This window comes from Podarcis cretensis (assembly GCF_951804945.1).
Source record: "Podarcis cretensis genome assembly, chromosome: 5".
NCBI lineage: Eukaryota > Metazoa > Chordata > Lepidosauria > Squamata > Lacertidae > Podarcis > Podarcis cretensis.
Genome location: NC_137174.1, coordinates 89,546,473 through 89,567,009, shown reverse-complemented (window position 1 = coordinate 89,567,009; position 20,537 = coordinate 89,546,473). Strand labels below are relative to the sequence as shown.

Genomic DNA, 20,537 nt, shown 5'->3' with positions numbered 1-20,537 from the left:
CTCTTTGCAGGCCCGAAGGAGCTGGCATTTGTCCGCAGACAGTTTCCTGGGTCATGTGGCCAGCATGACTAAGCCGCCTCTGGCGAAACCAGAGCAGCGCACGGAAACGCCGCTTACCTTCTCACCAAAGCAGTACCTATTTATCTACTTGCACTTTTGGGTGTGCTTTTGAACTGCTAGGTTAGCAGGAGCTGGGACCAAGCAACGGGAGCTCACCCCGTTGCGGGGATTTGAACCACCGACCTTCCAATCTGCAAGCCCAAGAGGCTCAGTGTTTTAGACCACAGCGCCATCCGAGGGACGCCATAGATGCTGCCATTAGAACTCCTTGATTCTTCTCTCTTGATCCTCTAAGAACATAGCGATCTGATCTGAACAGCAGGAGGTAATGCATGCCTTGCTCCATCTGCACCCATCGCCTCCAGCGGGAAGTCCAGATTGCCAATAGATGTGAAGCCAAAGCTGATCAAAGCTGGAGTTGGATGGACTCAGAGTAAGCTCAGAAACCCCATCACAAAAGTAGTTAATAAAGCGAAATGTAGCTGCCAAGGATTTTTCTCATTACTTGAATGGGAAGAGCCCGATAGCCCAAGGCCTCCTGTTTTCAGACTAAACAGTTTCACTCACTTCCAAAAGAAACCCGGCATTCCTGGAGCAACTGCTAGGAGACCGCAGCACTAACGTATCATAATGAAGCGGCTCTGATGCATTTATTGGAGGCATTGTGCATTGAGTCCACTTCTGATTTCACTTTTTTAAAAATGCCGAGTGCATTCCTCCATGCACGCAACCATATTTAAAGCGCGCTGAAGACGTTTTGTACCACTGCGAGGCAGCCTGAGGATGCACTTGTAGGAACATTGGGCAGAATATGAATTACGAATCCCAAATACTACAGACATTTTACATTGTAAGTGCATGTCCAAAGGCCACTTTTAGTCTCACTTGAAAGGCTCACATCCTCATGTGAACACTTAAACAGAGTGAAGTTGCCTTCAGACTCAAGTAATTCAATATATTGAATTTTTCCTGCTATATATTACGTGTGTGTGTTAAGGTTGAACTGAAGCATATAAACTTATGCATAGAGTGGAGAAAGTGGATGGGGAGAAGTCCCCTCACTTTTATAATACTAGAAGTCATGAATTCTAATGAAAGTGAGCAATGGAAGATTCAGTACAGACAATGGAAAAATACTTCTCCACTAGCTAAACTATGGAGTTCACTTCCACAAAATGCAGAGATGGTCACTAATTTGGGTAGCTTTAAGAGAAGGTCAGACCAATGATGATGGTGATAATTTTATTATTCGCACCCCACCTGTGTGACTGGGTTACCCCAGCCCCTCTGGGCTGCTTTCAACTAAATAGGAAAACGTAGTAAAACATCGAACATCGAACAGTTGTTTATCCCCTGACATCTGACAGGAGGATGTCAATTGATGGCTATGAGCCATGATCGCCATGCATCATCATCATCATCATCATTATTATTATTTGGGACGTGGGTGGTGCTGTGGGTTAAACCACAGAGCCTAGGGCTTGCCGATCAGAAGGTTTGCGGTTCGAATCCCCACGACGGGGTGAGCTCCCATTGCTTGGTCCCAGCGCCTGCCAACCTAGCAGTTCGAAAGCACATCAAAGTGCAAGTAGATAAATAGGTACCGCTCCGGTGGGAAGGTAAACGGCGTTTCCGTGCCCTACTCTGTTTCACCTGAAGCGGCTTAGTCATGCTGGCAACATGACCCGGAAGCTGTACGCTGGCTCCCTTGGCCAATAAAGCGAGATGAGCGCCACAACCCCAGAGTCGGCCACGACTGGACCTAATGGTCAGGGGTCCCTTTACCCTTTTTATGATTATTATTATTTACCCTCTCATAATATTAAAACTATTTAAAGCAACTGACAACCATAAAAAGTGCAACTTCTGCTGTCCATATGCCTCTGTCTTCTGGGAATAAGAAGTGGGGAAAGTATTGTCCCTCTAAGCTTCCCATAAACATAAGAAGAAGAAAAAGGCAAAGGATCCCTGGGCGTTTAAGTCCAGTCAAAGGCAACTATGGGATGCAGCACTCATCTCACTTCAGGTCAAAGAGAGCTGCCGTTTGTCCACAGACAGCTTTCTGGGTCATGTGGTCAGCATGACTAAAATGCTTCTGGTGCAACAGAACACTATGGCGGAAACCAAAGCGCATGGAAACACAGTTTACCTTCCCACTGCAGTGGTACCTATTTATCTACTTGCACTCGCGTGCTTTCAGACTGCTAGGTTGGCATCTGGCTGGCTACTGCGAGAACAGGATGCTGGAATAGATAGGCCTTTGGTTTGATCCAGGAGGGCTGTGTGTATGTGTGTGTGTGTGTGTGTATTTCCCAATAACTACAAGAAAAAGTAAATTGGAATCATTTCTCCCCAGTGTGTTCTCTTTTTCATGCTGCCATCAGAATTAATTCCACTTTCTTCTAACTTTCTTCCTTTCTAAATGTGTGTGTGTTCTTGGCATTCCGCTGCTTACATGAGGTAGAATTCCAAAGGCATTGTTCGACGTGGAACTTCATCCAAATTGACTGACTGCCCCCGTACGGCACATTTTGTCACCCTGCATGTTTCTAATTGGTTCATTGTGTACCTGCTGGAATGCAGCCTACAGGTCTTGGCAACCTCAGACACTCGTGAGAGTTCAGCTGCCTTCTCCTCATTCAAAGGGAAAAGGAAATTCTCATTGCCAGGATTTATACTTCAAGCCTTACCTGGCACAGTGGAAAGGAGAAAAGCAGGTGAGTGGGGGGGGGGCTTCCTATAGAAGAGCTGAGTGACTTTTTCACATGCTGCTCAGTGCTAGAAATATTAACAGACTTGTGTGAATTCGGCCTCCACCTCGCCCACCATTAGCGTCACCAAATTAAGTCCCCCCTATCACACCAAAGCACAAAAGAACCTATTACAACACAAGCTATGGAAGTTCAAAACTCAGGGTTTAAAAATGCCCATCACTGCTGGTCATTACCACATGCTCTTCAGAAAACACACACAATTATAGCTCCAACTTTCAACTGGTTCCACCCACTGACCATCTGAAGAGCAAAAGAAATCACATATTGGCAGTTATATATGAAAACCACAGAGAACCTCTAGCCTATGACCAAATATGGTCCTCTAGCTCTCTCTGTCTGGTCCTCAGGACTCTCTCCAGACCATGCCTCTTGCTCGGCCTATTCTGTCCTCCCCTCAAGTTCTGCTGCCTGGCTGCGGCAATGGAGGGGAGACATCATTGCACTATGCCTTTTGCTGTCCTGAGGATAGAGATTGTGACTGTGTGTGTGTGTGTGTGCATGTAGAAACCTCTGACCTTTGCTCAGCTGGAATATAGCTTATGGTACAAAAGTATGAGTGACCTCCATTGCCCCATCCATTTTGTTTCTGGCCACGTGCACCAGTGGGCTGTGGACCATGGAAGGTTGCCCATGAAATAATTCAACCCTCAGGCTGAAAAAAACTATATTCAACTTTTGATATTGGTTAGAGAAGGTGGAAGATCCATGCCATAGGCTGCATTCTCTTGAGAATATTACCAGAAAATATTACCAGTTGGTTTGATTCTTTCTCCTTGCTTGCCTGCCTACCACTTATCTCTTCTTAGCAGGTAGGCTGCCTATGACTTGGAAGAAGAAAACACAACAAGGTCTCTGTCCCCCTTCAGGTTCTGTCTCAGCCCCCAAGTATTTCCAGTTCCCTTCTCACCTTGCCCCAGCATGTGGAAGGAAGCCATGAGGTGTGTGTGTGCTTCTTCTCACAAGCCCTATGAGCTTATGAGTGGTTCCTTGGCCAAGGCCTGTTCTGGTGTTGCCCTTCACAGCCCCATCACTGCACCAAGGCTTACTGGCCTCACCTTCCACTTCTGGGTTGGTCCACAATCAGACTAGGCACCTTGTGCGATCACTTCCAAGCATGGACAATCACAATTGGCTCAGTGGGCACCTCACTAGCACAAGGCAAGGCAACTAGTGGAGCCACCATAGCCACTAGCCACCATTCTACCAATGCCACCTTCACAGTTGAAAGTGGAGTACTGAATTAAAGGTGAAGTCAAGCATCGTCAGCCATGATGGATCCAGGTGGGCACTTCAACAGTAAGTGAGATTCATCTGTGAGATCTCTGTGGCTTTCAACCACACTCCCTCATTGCTGCCTTCACAGTGGAAAGCAGCAGAGTGCATGGGAGAATTAGACTGAATCAAAGGATCTTGATGTTTCTGCTCAGTGCATCATTATTCATTTTTTGTCTAGAAGCCCAGTTTCGAGAAGAAAGGCATGAACTGGTTTCTTCTTGCTTTTCTTTGAGTCCCGGAATTCTTGGCAGGCATCTGACCATTTAATTTCATTAAATTGCAACCGTAGCCATAATTACCTGCATATTTTTCACCAATAAAACATGTCTTACCAAGTGGCCAATACAGAATGTCGCAAGAAGCAAAATACAAACATTCTTCAGAGGCAGCCATTTGCTATAATGCAGGTGTAGCAAATGCATGTTTCAGAACATACGAAAAAGCTCAAATCTGAGATGTCCAATTGTCCTTCTATTCACAGTTACATTTTTGCATTATTAGTCTTTATTTCCCAGCAACTATAGCTCAGTAGTTCCCCCCCCCTTAAGATTTTTAAAGTAATGCAATACATACACACACCCATTTCATAAACATGGTATAATCATGTGACTTTGTGAGCCTGGTTCTGCCTCACCATGGCCAAAGCGGCTGCAATACCACAGACTTTTCACAAATGCTCCAATTGTTCTAGTTGAAGAAAGGCCAGATTCACTTCCTTTTTAACTATACACAGGGTCCAAGAGCCAGTAGGAAAAAGAAGAAGAAGAAGAGGAGGAGGAGGTGGAGTTTGGATTTGATATCCCACTTTATCACTACCCTAAGGAGTCTCAAAGCGGCTTACAATCTCCTTTCCCTTTCTCCCCCACAACAAACACTCTGTGAGGTGAGTGGGGCTGAGAGACTTCAGAGAAGTGTGACTAGCCCAAGGTCACCCAGCAGCTGCATGTGGAGGAGCGGGGAAGCGAACCCGGTTCACCAGATTACGAGACTACCGCTCTTAACCACTACACCACACTGGCTCTCTAAACAGTAGCCAACCTGTTTAGGGAAGGTTTTAAACGTTTGATGTTTTATCGTGTTTTTAATATTCTGTTGGGAGCCGCCCAGAATGGCTGGGGAAACCCAGTCAGATGGGTGGGGTATACATAAATAACAACAACAACAACAACAACAACAACAATTGTTGTTGTTGTTGTTGTTGTTGTTGTTATTGTTATTATTATTATTATTATTATTATTATTATTATTATTATTATTACCACCTGTAGCAGAGTGTAGATTTGCCACCAAAATTTCACCAAAAGGTATAGCTTCTTCTAGGGCAAAGTTTGAAAAATTTGAAAGGATCTTCATACAAGACTAGGAATGCTTACATTTTATTTTCCACTGTTTGTTTCCCCTGTATATGTTGATTTGTTCCCGTGTCATATTGCTTTAATCCTGTGACACGCTTTGGCACTGCATGTGAAAAGCAATATACAAATCCATTTTTTAATATATAAAAAATAGGATAAAAACACCAGGTTCACAAATGCCTCCTTCAACATACACAAGTGTGACAATGGCCACAACTGCAATAGCTCAACAACCACCATGCCATTCCCATTACTATCCACAATTTGGAGAGTGACATGGGTAGCCTCTGTGCTTGTGAGGCTCCACCAGCATCTTAGAATCCTGATTTGCTGGGCTTCAAAAACCTGCAGGGAAACTCCACAGTTCCAAAAGGCTTGTGGGTGGCGATGAGAATGGGAGAATTGTGGTGTCTTTGTCTTCAATGCCCCCTAAGCTCTGTGAACACGGAGGTGGTGGTGTTACACTATGTGTTTTGTGCTTTTATGTTTCTAAACAGCCCCACAATCTTGTGATAAAAGTTGGCATACAAATTTAATAAATAAAATAAACATGAACGCACGAAGGTTAGGCGGCTGGGGACAGAAGGTGTGATCCTGCACCCACCCCCATGCATTGACTGTGCCCAGTTTTAGACTATGTGGAAGGGGAAAGGTGGAGAACGAATGCCAGGGAGGTGTTTGATCATAATGTCAATTTGGGACTGTTGGGAAACCCTTCCCTGTGCACCCCCTCCACAGGAAGTTTAGATGGTGGCAACATGCTCTAGTTATCTCCCGCTTGGACTACTGCAATGTGCTCTACGCGGGGTTACCTTTGAAGGTCATTCAGAAACTGCAATTAATCCAGAATGCGGCAGCTAGACTGGTGACTGGGAGTGGCTGCCGAGACCACATAACACCGGTCCTGAAAGATCTTCATTGGCTCCCAGTACGTTTCCGAGCACAATTCAAAGTGATGGTGCTGACCTTTAAAGGCCTAAATGGCCTCGGTCCTATATACCTGAAAGAGCGTCTCCACCCCCATTATTCAGCCCAGACACTGAGGTCCAGCTCTGAGAGCCTTCTGGTGGTTCCCTCACTGTGAGAAGTTGAGATTACAGGGAACCAGGCAGAGGGCCTTCTCAGTAGTGGCACCTGCCCTGTGGAATGCCCTCCCAGCAGATGTCAAGGCAATAAACAACTCTTTTAAAATACAACTTAAGGGAAGTTTTTAATGTCTGACACTGTATTGTTTTTAATATTCGGTTGGAAGCCACCCAGAGTGTGTAAATTAAGTGTAAACTTTATTCTTTTCTTTTTTCTATTCTTTTTTCTATTTTTTTATTCTGGAAACTTTAATAAATATTATTTTTTTAAAAAAAGAAAATCAGTACATAAACAAAGAAATAATTGCTATTTATTGGTATTAACTGACCAGCCAAATTGTTTGCTGCAGATAACTAGTTAAAATGCATCCCCCCGAGATAAAAGTATTTGCTTGCATATTTTTGAAAAAAATCACATTTTTTTAACAGAAGAAAATGATCCGAGTGTTCAGTGCATGTGCTTCAATCTCTCTAATATGTTTCAGAATGTCTTTATATGACAAGAAGAAAGCAATCTTTTTATGCCATATGTAGAAGATCAATAGTCATTTCCCAAAGTTTATGGCATAATTAAAATGTGGAACAGGAATAATTTTCTTCCCCAACCCTTCAGGCTAAGGAGAGAATTATTGACAAGTCAAAGTTATGTGATATAATGTTGTTTTTTTATTATGTTTATGAATGATACAAAAAGAGTTTATGGCTTTTACATGTAATTTCGTAAGCTGAGGAACAACCAGGGGAATAAGCCGCTGTATCAGCAGAAGGGAGGTTCTGCATTCTGATGTGTGTATGTGCCAGAGTGTGCATGTGTCTAATAAGAACACTTCCTTCCTGTCCACTGATGGTCATCAGAAGATGCCCCTTTGGTCATGTGACATCTTGCAGATAGTCATCGCATGAGCATTCGGAGATGGGTTTTTCTTTTCCACCTTAAGGGATGGTCTGTCCTGGCAGTCGGGGACGGCACCTTGCCTGGTCTGGTGCACCTTGCCTCTCCTCCTTAACTCCCCATAAGCAGTACAATGTGACCATCTGAAAGCCATGCTTTCCACTGGCACAATGTTGTCCAGATTCTATGCAGCAATGGACAAATGAAATCAGTACTCAAAAAACGCACCATGCTACTGAATACTAAATATAGGTAAGCAACAGTGGTGAGCAAGAGCGGTCAGATCTGTCACTGTTGACTCTCCCAGTTTCTCATCCCCCCCCCCCCCCAATATTCAGTTACGTTCTTTACATTTTTACAGCTCTTATTTCAAATCCTCATGAAAATTTGTCAGCATTTTAGTGTGACCTGCTCAAAGTAAATCCCCCCCTTTTTTTTTACTAATGTACACTTTTTCCCCAAGCGGTTCCCCTAATATAATGCATTTTTCTATGTTCTTTTCATTAATATATTCATTTCTAAGCACACATTTCCCCAATAAAAGTGTTTTTTAAAACAGTGGTTGGTTTGAGAACTGCACCACAAAATTCATAGAGATGCGGACTTTCAAGAATGGCTGTGCATTGATTCTCACATAAAGTGTGAATTAGGTACATAGGTTCACCTTTAAATGCCAATGGAATCAAATCCCCCCCCCCCCACATCCTTATTGGCTGCTGATAGAAATGGGCTGCTGGATGATGGACAGTTGAATTCAGCAAGTGTCACCTTATTTTCTTAAGACTTGCTGGAGAATGATGTGCTTATGATTTAACCATGTAGCAGCAGGGCTTGATTTGAGCTCCACAGCTTACTGCAGAGTCATTAAGGTGGGGAGATACAAAGTTTTTCAACAGTCTAAACAGCAGAACCAAGCTGCTCCAATGATACCTCTGTTTTAAGTGCAAAACTGCAAAATACCATTGCATCTTAACGGGTGAGGAGATGGGGAGGTGGGCAGAGGTCCAAAATGGAAAAGGAAAACAAAACGGGGAAAATGAAAGCTCAGCAATAGAGGAAAAGATGCAGAAATTGGTAGCTTGAAGAGAACAGACAGGGGGAAAAATTGATTCAGCTCTACAATGTGCACTGTGGAAGCACAATTGAGTTATTTTGTGTTTTTGTACCTCAGTGACTTTCAGATCAAATTACCCAGAGCATGAGCCGAAAAGATTGCTTTTCTGTTCTAGTCCTGCAGATTCCCCCCGCCCCATTTACTGATGTCAAATCATAAATAATTACCAGTGCTCAAGAGTGGCGCATATCAGTGCATTTGCTTTAGGATATCTGATCCACCACCTTGGCCCCTCTCACTGCCTGGCAATGCCATTCAACACGCATCATCAATAAAAGGCCCAAGTCTTCTCAAAGAGTTTTTTCATGTACAACAGAAGGGCTGTGGGAGAAATTAGTTGGGTCAGACTCAATGCTCTGAACTTCCTTGTGGATTGAAACACAATCCCTAGTCAAATTGTGCACTATGCCAGATTTTGAAAAGCACTTTCATTGCACAGAAATGAACATTTTCACATTAAAATAATATAAAACACGTATTTTACAGATGATGAATGCATTGAAAATTCATATTTTAAACAAAATTTGTGTACAAACTAGAATACATTTTTTCAGGTACACTTTTTAAAAACTGTCATAGAATGGGGCAGACATATCACTGAGTACCAGTCAAACTGAAATAGGATAGATTTGGGTTGCCCAGTTCTTCCCTAGTGAACCACCCACACAATACCACCAGAAAAACACACACACCCATTTCTTTTTTTGACAGTTACAAGCTTTAGTGGACTGCTGTGGCTGAAGTGTATCTTGATTTCTGTAAGGCTTTTGAAAAAGCCCCCCATGATAATCTTGCAGAGAAGCTGGTAAAATCTGGGCTGGGTGAAGTACCGTATTGGCCCGAATATAAGCCGCACCCGAATATAAGCTGCATATTAAAAATTTGAGGGGGGAGGAAAAAAAAGAAAAAAGACCCAAATATAAGCTGCTCCATTCCTCGCTGCTCCTGGCTGCATACTGGGGGGGGGGGGGAGCCGTAAAGGTGGCAAGTGAGGTGCCGCAGGTTTCTGTTCTGGGTTCGTTGTTGTTCAACATCTTTATAAATGACTTGGATGAATGAATCGAGGGTATTCTCATTCAATTTGCAGATGGCACAAAACTGGGAGGGGTTTCAAGAGAGGATTCAAGATGACCTTAACAGCTTGGAGAACGGGACAAAACTAGCAAAATGAATTTCAATAGGGACAACTGTAAGGCTCCACACTTAGGCAGGAAGAATCAGTTGCACAAATATAGGCTAGGCTTGTCAGCAGTACATGTTAAAACAATCTTAGTAGACCACAAGCTTAACATGAGTCAACAGTGTGATGCAGCAGGGGAGGAACTGAATGCTATTCTAGGCGGAAGAAGTATAGCGTCCCAATCAAGGGAAGTAACAGCATTGCTCTATTCTGCCTTGGTCAGACCCCACCTAGAGTACTGTGTTCAGTTCTGGGTGCCACAATTTAATAAAGATATTGACAAAGATATTGTGAGAACATCATGAAAGCAACCTCAAGAGACTAAAAGGGGACCCGATTATGAGAGGGTAGAAGAGGCTGTTATGTGCTTACACACCATAGTGCCCACTGAGACTTTTCTAGCCACTGCTTGCCCACCAGTTCTCCAGGGTTTCAGGTGGAAGCTTCCCCCAGCTCAGCTGGTTGACTAGAGGTTCTTCAACGAAAGATGCCAAGGATGACACCTGGGTCTTTGCAAATGCATATATTCTCTGCTGCAGAGCTGTAGACCTTATCTTACGACTGCAGCCCATCCACAGTCAGGCAAGCCCAGTAGCATCCAGGACGCATAGACACCATTTCCTGGCCACACCATGTGCATAGTGTGTGAAGTAGCAGAGCACCAAATTCTGACTCGCCCATGAAATGGCAGCAAGTGAATTCTTTGGCAAATGTCAGCCCCAATGGCAGAGAAGACAATTAGCATAAAGGGAATAGCTGGGATTTAGAGAGAGCCAGTAGTGATGTATTGAAGTGAAAGCTGGACCATAAAGAAGGCTGATCGCTGAAGAATTGATGCTTTTGAATTATGGTGCTGGAGGAGACTCTTGAGAGGCCCATGGACTGCAAGAAGATCAAACCTCTCCATTCTGAGGGAAATCAGCCCTGAGTGCTCACTGGAAGGACAGATCGTGAAGCTGAGGCTCCAATACTTTGGCCACCTCATGAGAAGAGAAGACTCCCTGGAAAAGACCCTGATGTTGGGAAAGATGGAGGGCACAAGGAGAAGGGGATAACAGAGAACGAGATGGTTGGACAGTGTTCTTGAAGCTACCAGCATGCGTTTGACCAAACTGTGGGAGACAGTGGAAGACAGGAGTGCCTGGCGTGCTCTGGTCCATGGGGTCAGAAGAGTCAGACACGACTAAACGACTAAACGACGGCAACAAGAGAGAGCCCTTGGAGCTTAATCCCTGGCTTCTGCCAAAAGCTGGTAGAACATGAAAAACTCCTCACTGATCTTCTCCAGGTGTACCTGGATCTCATCTCTGATTTCAGACATTTGACAGGCACTCAAAGACCTCAGCCTGGTAGCTTGAAATTTCAAATCAAAACTAGCCCAGAGGAACGCGAGAAGGTGATCTAGGAATGCATGCCTTGGGTTTTGCACAAAGCAAAACATGCACACTGTTACTCAGTCTTCTGTACTGCTTCCAAGAAGCAGTTGCTGCTCACTGACATTGATCTGAGATGGGCAGAAAGGTTTGCACCTAATTATGAGCAAATAAAAGCACAGAGTACTAGTGAGCTGGCTTTCAAGCTTCACAGAGCTCCCCTTCGGGTTTGATTTAAACAAAAAATAACAAAAGGAGAAAGGCAGGAGGAAAGCAGTTGCTATAGGGGAATGGTAGGGTGGGGGACCTATCTGCGTTATGTTGCAGACTGATGACAGTGATTCAGGAAACTCTTTGCGAACTGTTCAGGGTTTGTTTGTGCCCGTGCATTAGAGCACAATGGCATACTCCCAGGAATGCCAGAATAAAGCTACAATGGCTGCTTGCCCTTTCAATATATAAAAGTCAGCTATTCAGAAACCGTCTCTCGCGTGTTATGTATCGAGCCTAGACTACAGAAGAGAGAGAATGGGAACTTTACTGGTTTGAAGCAACGGAAAGCAATTAGGGGGTGGTGGAAGCTGAATTGTACTTAAGGGGACAGAACAATTATTTTAATGTGCCTCAACTGCTGCATTTAGATGGCACTTTATTCCATTTCCCTGATGTTTTCTTGCTCGGTTTCACATTTTATGCGATCTTTCACACAACCTGAAAACTACTTTTGGAAATCTAGTGGAATCTAGGGGAAGTTTAGCACTCATTTCCATGTTGTTTCAACTTGGGGAGTTTCCCTGGGTTTTTATGAACGTGCCACCACCACCATGTGACAAAATTTGGGGTCGAATCTCAGCAATGCCCAGGATGATGTAGCCTTACAATGTTGCCCTCCCAGCTCCTTTTGTGCTGTGTTTGCTTATGAAGTTCATAAAAGGTCTATATAATGTGTAGGGTCCTAAGGCTGCAGAGTCAGTCCTTGGCATTTCTGTATAACAGCACGGGCTCTTCCAAGAAGACTTACCACAATATGTTGTGGTTTTTTTAACTGTTAATGGATCATAACAAAAGTTCATATAATCCAGAATCTCCCCCCCACACACACACAACTGCCCAATTGAATGTCTCTGAGATGCCCACAAACAAGGCACAGTGGTATCCTGGTTCTCAAACTTATTCCGTTCTGGAAGTTCCTTCCAAAACCAAAGTGTTCCAAAACCAAGGCACGCTTTCTCATAGAAAGTAATGTAAAATTGATTAATTTGTTCCAGACTTTTAAAAACAACCCCTAAAACAGTAATTTAACATGGATTGTACTATATAATGAGACCACTGATCCAATAAATGAAAGCAATAATAAATGTATTGTACAATAAAATAAACAAGATAGTATTGTAGATAATAAAAATTCTCATCCACACAGTCCCAAAAACAAATCAACCGGAAAAGCCTCAAAAACACAAAATAAATAGCAAAAACAAAAGTACCAAACTTAATCCGTTCCGGAAGTCCGTTTGACTTCCAAAATATTGAAAAATCAAGGCACAGCTTCCGATTGGTGCAGGAACCCCAGAAACAATAGCTGACATTCGCATCAGATGTTCGGCTACCAAAAACCGGAAAACCAGAACACTTACTTCAGGGTTTTTGGTGTTTGGGAACCAAGGTATCACTGTAATAATCTAGATCTCTTGATGCTGCCTCCCATTCCTGGCCAAAGCCTGGTGCTGGGTGTCTAAATGCAGGGCTCTGTTGTACTTGGATGAAGGAAGGAATGGGGCAGGCCTTCTGGGTATCTCTCCAACACGTGGACCCTGCATCCACAGTGGACAGGATGGAGCCCATAGGGATTGAGTGGGATCATAAGCCATCCAGGGGGCGTGCAAAAGCAGCAGTGCCAAGCTCATAAACCCTACACAACTTTTATGTGGTAAAAAATGTGGGCAGATCAGAAACTTGCCATAGGACATCTTCACGTATTATTGAGAAGGGTTGGGGAGCGGTGGCGGCAAAATCTGGCAATGCTTTGGCTTGGGGCCACCGGCTGAATTATTAAAAAGTCTGGAATAAAAGTTTACAATGTACCCTTATGCTTTGAAGCAGTGAAATGGGGAAAAAAACACCCTACATAAAATAAAGCAAGGAACACCACGTGCTCACAACCAAATGCATTCTTGTAAAATTTTAATGGTATACAGCCCACTGAAACTGGAACCTCCCCAACTGGGAAAAAAAGTGGTTATGCGTCAATCTTCAAAAGGAGAGGTTGAAACTAATGGATAGCTTTAGCTAGCTGCACGGATATTGAGTAAAGCTTTGGAGATACCCGCTAGTCAAGTCAGGTAGCAACAGCAATTTGAAGAAGTTTAGCTAGCTGTGGGACTATTCGAGCAGGCCTAAGCCACATGTGTGCTAACTGCAGGACTATAGTACCCCCCCTTCAAATATGGGTATAGACACCAGCTAGTTCAGTAACTGGGACACGGGTGGAGCTAAACCACAGAGCCTAGGGCTTGCCAATCAGAAGGTCGCGGTTCGAATCCCCACAACGGGGTGAGCTCCCGTTGCTCGGTTGCTGCTCCTGCCAACCTAGCAGTTCAAAAGCACATCAAAGTACAAGTAAATAAATAGGTACCGCTCCGGTGGGAAGATAAACGGCATTTCCGTGCGCTGCTCTGGTTCGTCAGAAGCGTCTTAGTCATGCTGGCCACATGACCAGGAAGCTGTACGCCGGCTCCCTCGGCCAATAAAGTGAGATGAGCGCTGCAACCTCAGAGTCGTCTGCGACTGGACCTAATGGTCAGGGACCCCTTTACCTTTACCTAGTTCAGTAAGTGATGCAGCAAATACCAATTTCAAGCTAGAATATGCCTCAGTGATACAGCATGCAGTTTGCATGCAAGAAATCCCTGGTTCAATCAACAGCACCAGCTTGGAGAGACCCTTCCACTCAGAAATGGACCAATGGTCTGACTCCTTGGCATCTTCCCATGAATCCACATTACTTGGAAATAATGTTTTATGATTTCTGTGGACCACCCCATCTAGGCCAAGGGAGAGGAATCTATGGTCCACCAGATACTTCTGGACTATATCTCTCATAAACCCCAGCCAGCATGGTCAATGATGATGGGAGTTGTAGTCCAACATCATCTGGTGGGCCCCAGGTCCTTCGTCTCCATCATAGGTCAGTGATCGGTTCCATGTAATTGAACCCAACATGCAAAGGAAATTCACGCCATTCGCTCCAGGCAAAGCACAAACCCTGATGTGGCAGGTTGTCTGTATTAAATGCAAGTTGCAGATATCAACAGACTCCTGAAAACTGATAGAACATGAGCCACTTGGGCAGTAACCACCATTTCCCCCTAGGCTATGTTTGTTTGCATTTGGGGAGGGAGTGTCTAGCCAACTTTATTGAGAATGTCACTAACAAACTATAGCTAAGAAACTGGTCTGTTTAGCCATTCCATCACAGCACAATCCAGCCAGCAGTGACCAGTATTAAAGATCATGGTTTCACTGGTGTGTGTGTGTGTGTGTGTGTGTGTGTGTGCACGCGCGCACGCGCATGCGTGTTTGCTAGGGGTCTGTGAGGACAGGGTGCTGGACTAGGTGGGCCATTGGCCAGTACACTTTTATGAAAAGGAAATAATGCACTTGTTTTAAAAAAAACAATTAGGCATATGCTAAAAGTTTCATTAGCAACTGTGTGTGCAGATGGCCTTTTCAGTAGTGGCGCCTGCCCTGTGGAACGCCCTCCCATCAGATGTCAAGGAAATAAACAAACATCTGACTTTTAGAAGACATCTGAAAGCAGCCCTGTTAAGGGAAGTTTTTAATGTTTGATGTTTTATTCTGTTTTTAATCTGGGAGCTGCCCAGAGAGGATGGGGAAACCCAGCCAGATGGGCGGGGTATAAGTAATAAATTATTAATTATATCATTATATTATTATTATTATTATTATTATTATTATTATTATTATTATTATTTGGTGTGAGGAACATCTCATTCATGTTTGTACTTAACCTTGTGGGGAAGGGGAGAGTTACTATTTACACCAATGCATAGCTGTCAGCTTTTCCCTTTTCTTGCGAGGAATCCTATTCGGAATAAGGGAATTTCCCTTTAAAAAAGGGAAACGTCAACACCTATGCACCAATGGGAGCTTTCCCCATTGCAATGCAGGGGAGAGGATGATGGCTTGTTTAATCAGGTATTAGTAGCACTATATCCGAGGCTGGGGAGTGTAGAGAGTTAATCCATTTAAACTCCTGGAGGGTCCATAGCTGAAAGGTATCTCCCAGTTTAAAAAGGATTTCAGGCAGCACAGCTGGGAATAAGCATAACACAGGTGTAGACAGACGATAGCTCACTAGCAAAGAATATGCTTTACATGCAGAACACCCCCTCCCCCGTGTTGGAATCAACCTGCATTAAAAAAAACTGCATGGAAATGTACACCTAAATAGCATTTAAATGCACATTTTGAATGCATTTTTTCATAAAACAACACATTTCAAAACATATTTTAACACTCATTTGATACATTTTTTTTTTTTAAGGAGAGAATTGCCCTCACAATTTGGAGAATTATAAACTCCAAAGGATAACTATGTTCTGATCTGAACAGGAGGTGTAGATCAGGTTAGTTTGTATTAGACTTAGCAAAGATCAAATTCCTTAGCTATCCCTGGTGTAAGGCAGCACCCATAAATCTGGGGTGGTACTCAATGCTAGTCTTACTCTGAGTAGACTCATTGAAGTTAATGGACATAACCAAGGGGACAATCCAAGTACAAGATCCACGCAGATGAGCGAATGATGGATCTCTGACTCATCTGGGACTATACAGGAGTAACCCCCATCATCCCTTACTGGTTCAGCTGAAGCTGGTATAAGTTCCCCAAAAGGGGCATTCTGGGAGTGTGGCATGGGAGGGACTGAGCAGAGGGAGAAACTTACACTGGATGCTCCATCACATGACCTGGCAACCTGGCAGAACTTACACCAGGAAAAAGGGTGGAATAAATCCAATTCCTTTAAAAAAAAATTAAAAAGATTTTTATTGATACAACAAGAAAAAAGAAAAAAAATACAAGTACTAAATTAAACACAAGAATAACCATAGACACATAATTTTCTTAGCAAACAATAAAACATATATTGGTCTTAAGACTAAAGACCCGACCTCCCGTCTATTCCATATTTCAATTTCATATTACTTATTGCCAATACATGCTTTTATCATAATTAAACTTGGAATAAATCCAATTCCAAGTGTACCAGGCTTGGGTTGGTTTCACCAACAGTAGCCTCCCTCCTGGATTTGAATCTATTGTACTTTGTGCCAGCGTTAAGGCTTGCTCCCTAACTTAGAGGTTAGGCTGGCCTCAAATAGAGCCAGGGCCTTCTCGGCTGCGGCTCCAATCTGGTGGAACGCTCTGTCACAAGAGACTAGGGCCCTGCGGGACCTGACATCTTTCCGCAGGGCCTGCAAGACAGAGTTGTTCCACCAGGCCTTTGGTCAGGGTGCAGCCTGACTCCCTCCTCTGGCAACCTGCACAGAATTTTGCTTAATCGGTTGCCATTAATGTGATTTTAATTAATTTTTATAATGAAATATTTTTAGAATGTGTGATTATTTGATTGTTTGATTATTTGATTATTGTTAGCCGCCCTGAGCCCGGCTTCGGCTGGGGAGGGCGGGATATAAATAAAAATTTTTATTATTATTATTATTATTATTATTATTATTATTATTATTAGATCCAGATAATACTGAAGTACTGTTCGTGGGTGGTTTCCTAGACAACCTGGGATTCTTGGGATGGGAGGTTGCCTGCTCTTGAAGGAACAGGTACACAGTTTGGGGGTACTTCACGATCCATCACTGCCAGGTGGCCTCAATGGCATGGACTGCCTTCTATCAACTTCTGCTGGTGGCCCAGCTGTGCCCCTATCTGGACAGGGATAGCATCACCTTTGTGGTCTATACTCAGGTAATATCTGAGTTAGATCACTGCAATGCATTAGGGCTGCCTCTGAAAACAGTTTGGAAACTTCAACTGGTGCAGAATTCCCGGTCCTGTGTTTCAGCATAGGACACCAATTCTTACTTCTGAGTAGACATAGGAACATAGGAATCTTCCTTCTTTCCAGTTGGACCATTGGTCCATCTAGGCGGTTGGAGGATGGATGGCGGCTAACAGATTGAGGTTGAATCTTGACAAGACAGAAGTACTGTTTTGGGGGAATAGGGGGCGGGCAGGTGTAGAGGACTCCCTCATCCTGAATGGGGTAACTGTGTCCCTGAAGGACCAGGTGTGCAGCCTGGGAGTCATTTTGGACTCAATGCCGTCCATGGAGGTGCAGGTCAATTCTGTGTCCAGGGCAGCTGTTTATCAGCTCCATCTGGTATGCCGGTTAAGACCCTACTGTCTTACCACAGTGGTGCATGCTCTGGTTATCTCCCGCTTGGACTAGTGCAATGCACTCTACGTGGGGCTAGCATTGAAGGTGACCCGGAAACTACAACTAATCCAGAATATGGCAGCTAGACTGGTGACTGGGAGCGGCCGCCGAGACCATATAACACTGGTCCTGAAAGACCGACATGTTTCCGAGTATGTTTCCAGTATGTTTCCGAGGACAATTCAAAGTGTTGGTGCTGATCTTTAAAGCCCTAAATGGCCTTGGCCCAGTATACCTGAAGGAGCATCTCCACCCCCATCGTCCAGTCCACTGAGGTCCAGCTCCAAGGGCCTTCTGGCGGTTACCTCGCTGTGAGAAGTGAGGTTACAGGGAACCAAGCAGAGGGCCTTCTTGGTAGTGTCGCCCGCCTTGTGGAATGCCCTCTCATCATGTCAAGGAAATAAACAACTACCCAACTTTCAGAAGACATCTGAAGGCAGCCCTGTTGAGCGAAGTTTTTAAGCCATTGCCTTCCGTTAAGAGTTTGGGTGTAATCCTTGACGCCTCCCTTTCCATGGAGGCGCAGGTTACAGCAATAGCCAAGGCGACATTTTTCCACCTTCGCCGCATCAAGCAGTTGGTCCCTTACCTTTCCCGCCCTGACTTGGCCACAGTGATTCATGTGACGGTCATCTCCAGGCTTGACTACTGTAATTCGCTCTACACGGGGCTGCCCTTGAAGCTGTCCCAGAAACTCCAGCGGGTGCAGAATGCTGCAGCGAGGCTCCTCACGGGGTCTCTGCCATGGGAGCATATTCAGCCAGTGCTTTTCCAGCTGCACTGGCTCCCGGTGGAGTACAGGGTCAGATTTATGGTGCTGCTTTTGACCTTTAAAGCCCTTCACGGCCTAGGACCCTCGTACCTATGGGACCGCCTCTCCCAGTATGCCCCACAGAGAGCCTCAAGGTCCATAAATAACAACACCCTAGTGGTCCCGGGCCCTAAGGAAGTTAGATTGGCTTCAACCAGAGCCAGGGCCTTTTCAACTCTGGCTCCGGCCTGGTGGAACGCTCTGCCTCATGAGACCAGGGCCCTGCAGGATCTGATTTCTTTCCGCAGGGCCTGTAAGACAAGAGTTGTTCCGCCTGGCCTTTGGCTTGGAGCCAATTTGATTCCCTCCCTCCCTCCCTCTTTTTTTTTTCTTTTTTCTTTTCCTTCTCTTCCTGCGATGAGGCTACATTTTAATATTTTAATGTTCCATTATTTTAATGTTGTATTTTATTTTTGTTTTTAAGTTTGTAATCATTCATCTTGTTTTTATTATTGCTTGTAAGCCGCTCTGAGCCCGGCCTTGGCTGGGGAGGGCGGGCGGGGTATAAATAAAAAATTATTATTATTATTATTATTATTATTATTATTAATGTTTGATCTTTTACCATGTTTTTAATGTTCTGTTGGGAGCCGCCCAGAGTAACTGGGGAAACCCAACCAGATGGGTGGGGTATAAATAATAATAATAAGAAGAAGAAGAAGAAGAAGAAGAAGAAGAAGAAGTTCAGTACTGTCTACACTGACAGGCAGTGGCTCTCCAGGGGTTCAGACAAGAATCTCTCCTATCCCTACCTGGAGATGCTGAAGATTAAACCTAGGACCTTCTGCTTGCAATGCAGATGTTCTCCCTCTAAGCCAGGCATAGCCAAACTTGGCCATCCAGATGTTTTGTGACTACAACTCCCATCATCCCTAGCTAACAAGACCAGTGGTCAGGGATGATGGGAACTGTAGTCCCAAAACATCTGGAGGGCCAAGTTTGGCCATGCCTGCCCTAAGCTATACACCTCCCCACAATGATTAAGTTTGCACCCTAAATTCGTTGGGTTTGTTTTTCAACTAGACCCCCAAAACCATTCATTTCACTCTTTCCCTTCCGCTTCTCATTGCACTGGGATGGTGTTACCTTCCACTCACACTGCATTAGCAGGCATGCTATGCTAAGAGACAATCAGGCCGGCACACCTGTGAATATTGGAAAGGCTCCTAAAACCAAGTGAGCACAGGAGCACAGGGACGGAAAGCTGGAGCTCTCGGTTCTATTTCTAGTGCTTCACAGCTGACACGGTATACCACTCTGGGCAAAACAGTTAACCTTGCTGTACTTTAGCTCTCCCCCCACCCCACGCACCGTAAAATCAATATTTGCAGGTTGCAGTATGATTTGTCAATTAGGCTGTGTTTGTTTCAGTCGTAGCGGCACCACGGTGACATGCCACCCCTCTTCGCTGAGCGCTTTGTGCATCTGTCGTTGCATCCAATTAAAAAGTTTTCGACAATGCAAATGCATATGCTAAGCAGAGGCTTTACAGCTGCTCTGAAGCGGATGAGAAAACTCTTGCCATCTATTTCTGAAGGGCATGAAACATACGGTTGGCACTAGATGGGCAGGGGTGTCTTCAAGCCGGCTTTGGTGCGGCCCGAGTTGATGGACATGGCATTGCCTCACTGCCAACACTGTGGTAGGGGGGGGGATTCAATTCTGTTTGCATTTATAAAAGCAAACCTCTCAAATTCACACATTCTGAAATAATATGAGAACTGAAATCTACTCATTTTGTGATGCAGTTCTCCAAGCCTTTTTTCCTTTTTTTTTTTTAAAAAGTGTGTATTATGGGGAATATGCATAAAAATCAATATACCAGTGATGATTTATTGCTCAGATAAGCCCTGCTGTCCAGCCCACTTCGGCTGCGCAGCTCTGCTGGACTTCAAAGGCCACATTCCAAAGGCTCTGAGCAAAAAAAACGCAGAGTTTACGCAGCAGCAAGAGAAAGCTGCAAAAACTTCTTCAGAGCTTTCTTCAGTGTGCTAAAATAAAGTCCACTCAGGATATTAGCAGCTAGAAGCAGTTTATTTACAGCAGACTATCCATTATCTATCACAGCGAACAGCATCGTGAAAACACGTCCTCTCTCCTCAAAAGCGAAAGTAGAGAAAAAGAACAAAGACTGGAGACTCTCGG

The 20,537-nt window shown here is 44.3% G+C and overlaps 1 protein-coding gene across 7 annotated transcripts in view; it reads right to left on the bottom strand.

Annotated features, from left to right (window-relative positions):
- NAALADL2 (N-acetylated alpha-linked acidic dipeptidase like 2) overlaps positions 1 to 20,537 on the bottom strand; it is an 819,134-nt gene that overhangs the window by 545,412 nt on the left and 253,185 nt on the right. The window contains exon 1 of one of the 7 annotated variants that reach the window (XM_079977822.1): positions 8,723 to 8,744. The exons of the other annotated variants lie outside the window; for them this stretch is intronic. The gene's annotated coding sequence lies outside the window, so the exon portion shown is untranslated. Of the gene's footprint in view, positions 1 to 8,722; positions 8,745 to 20,537 lie in introns of those variants that run through there. 7 annotated transcript variants of the gene reach the window in all.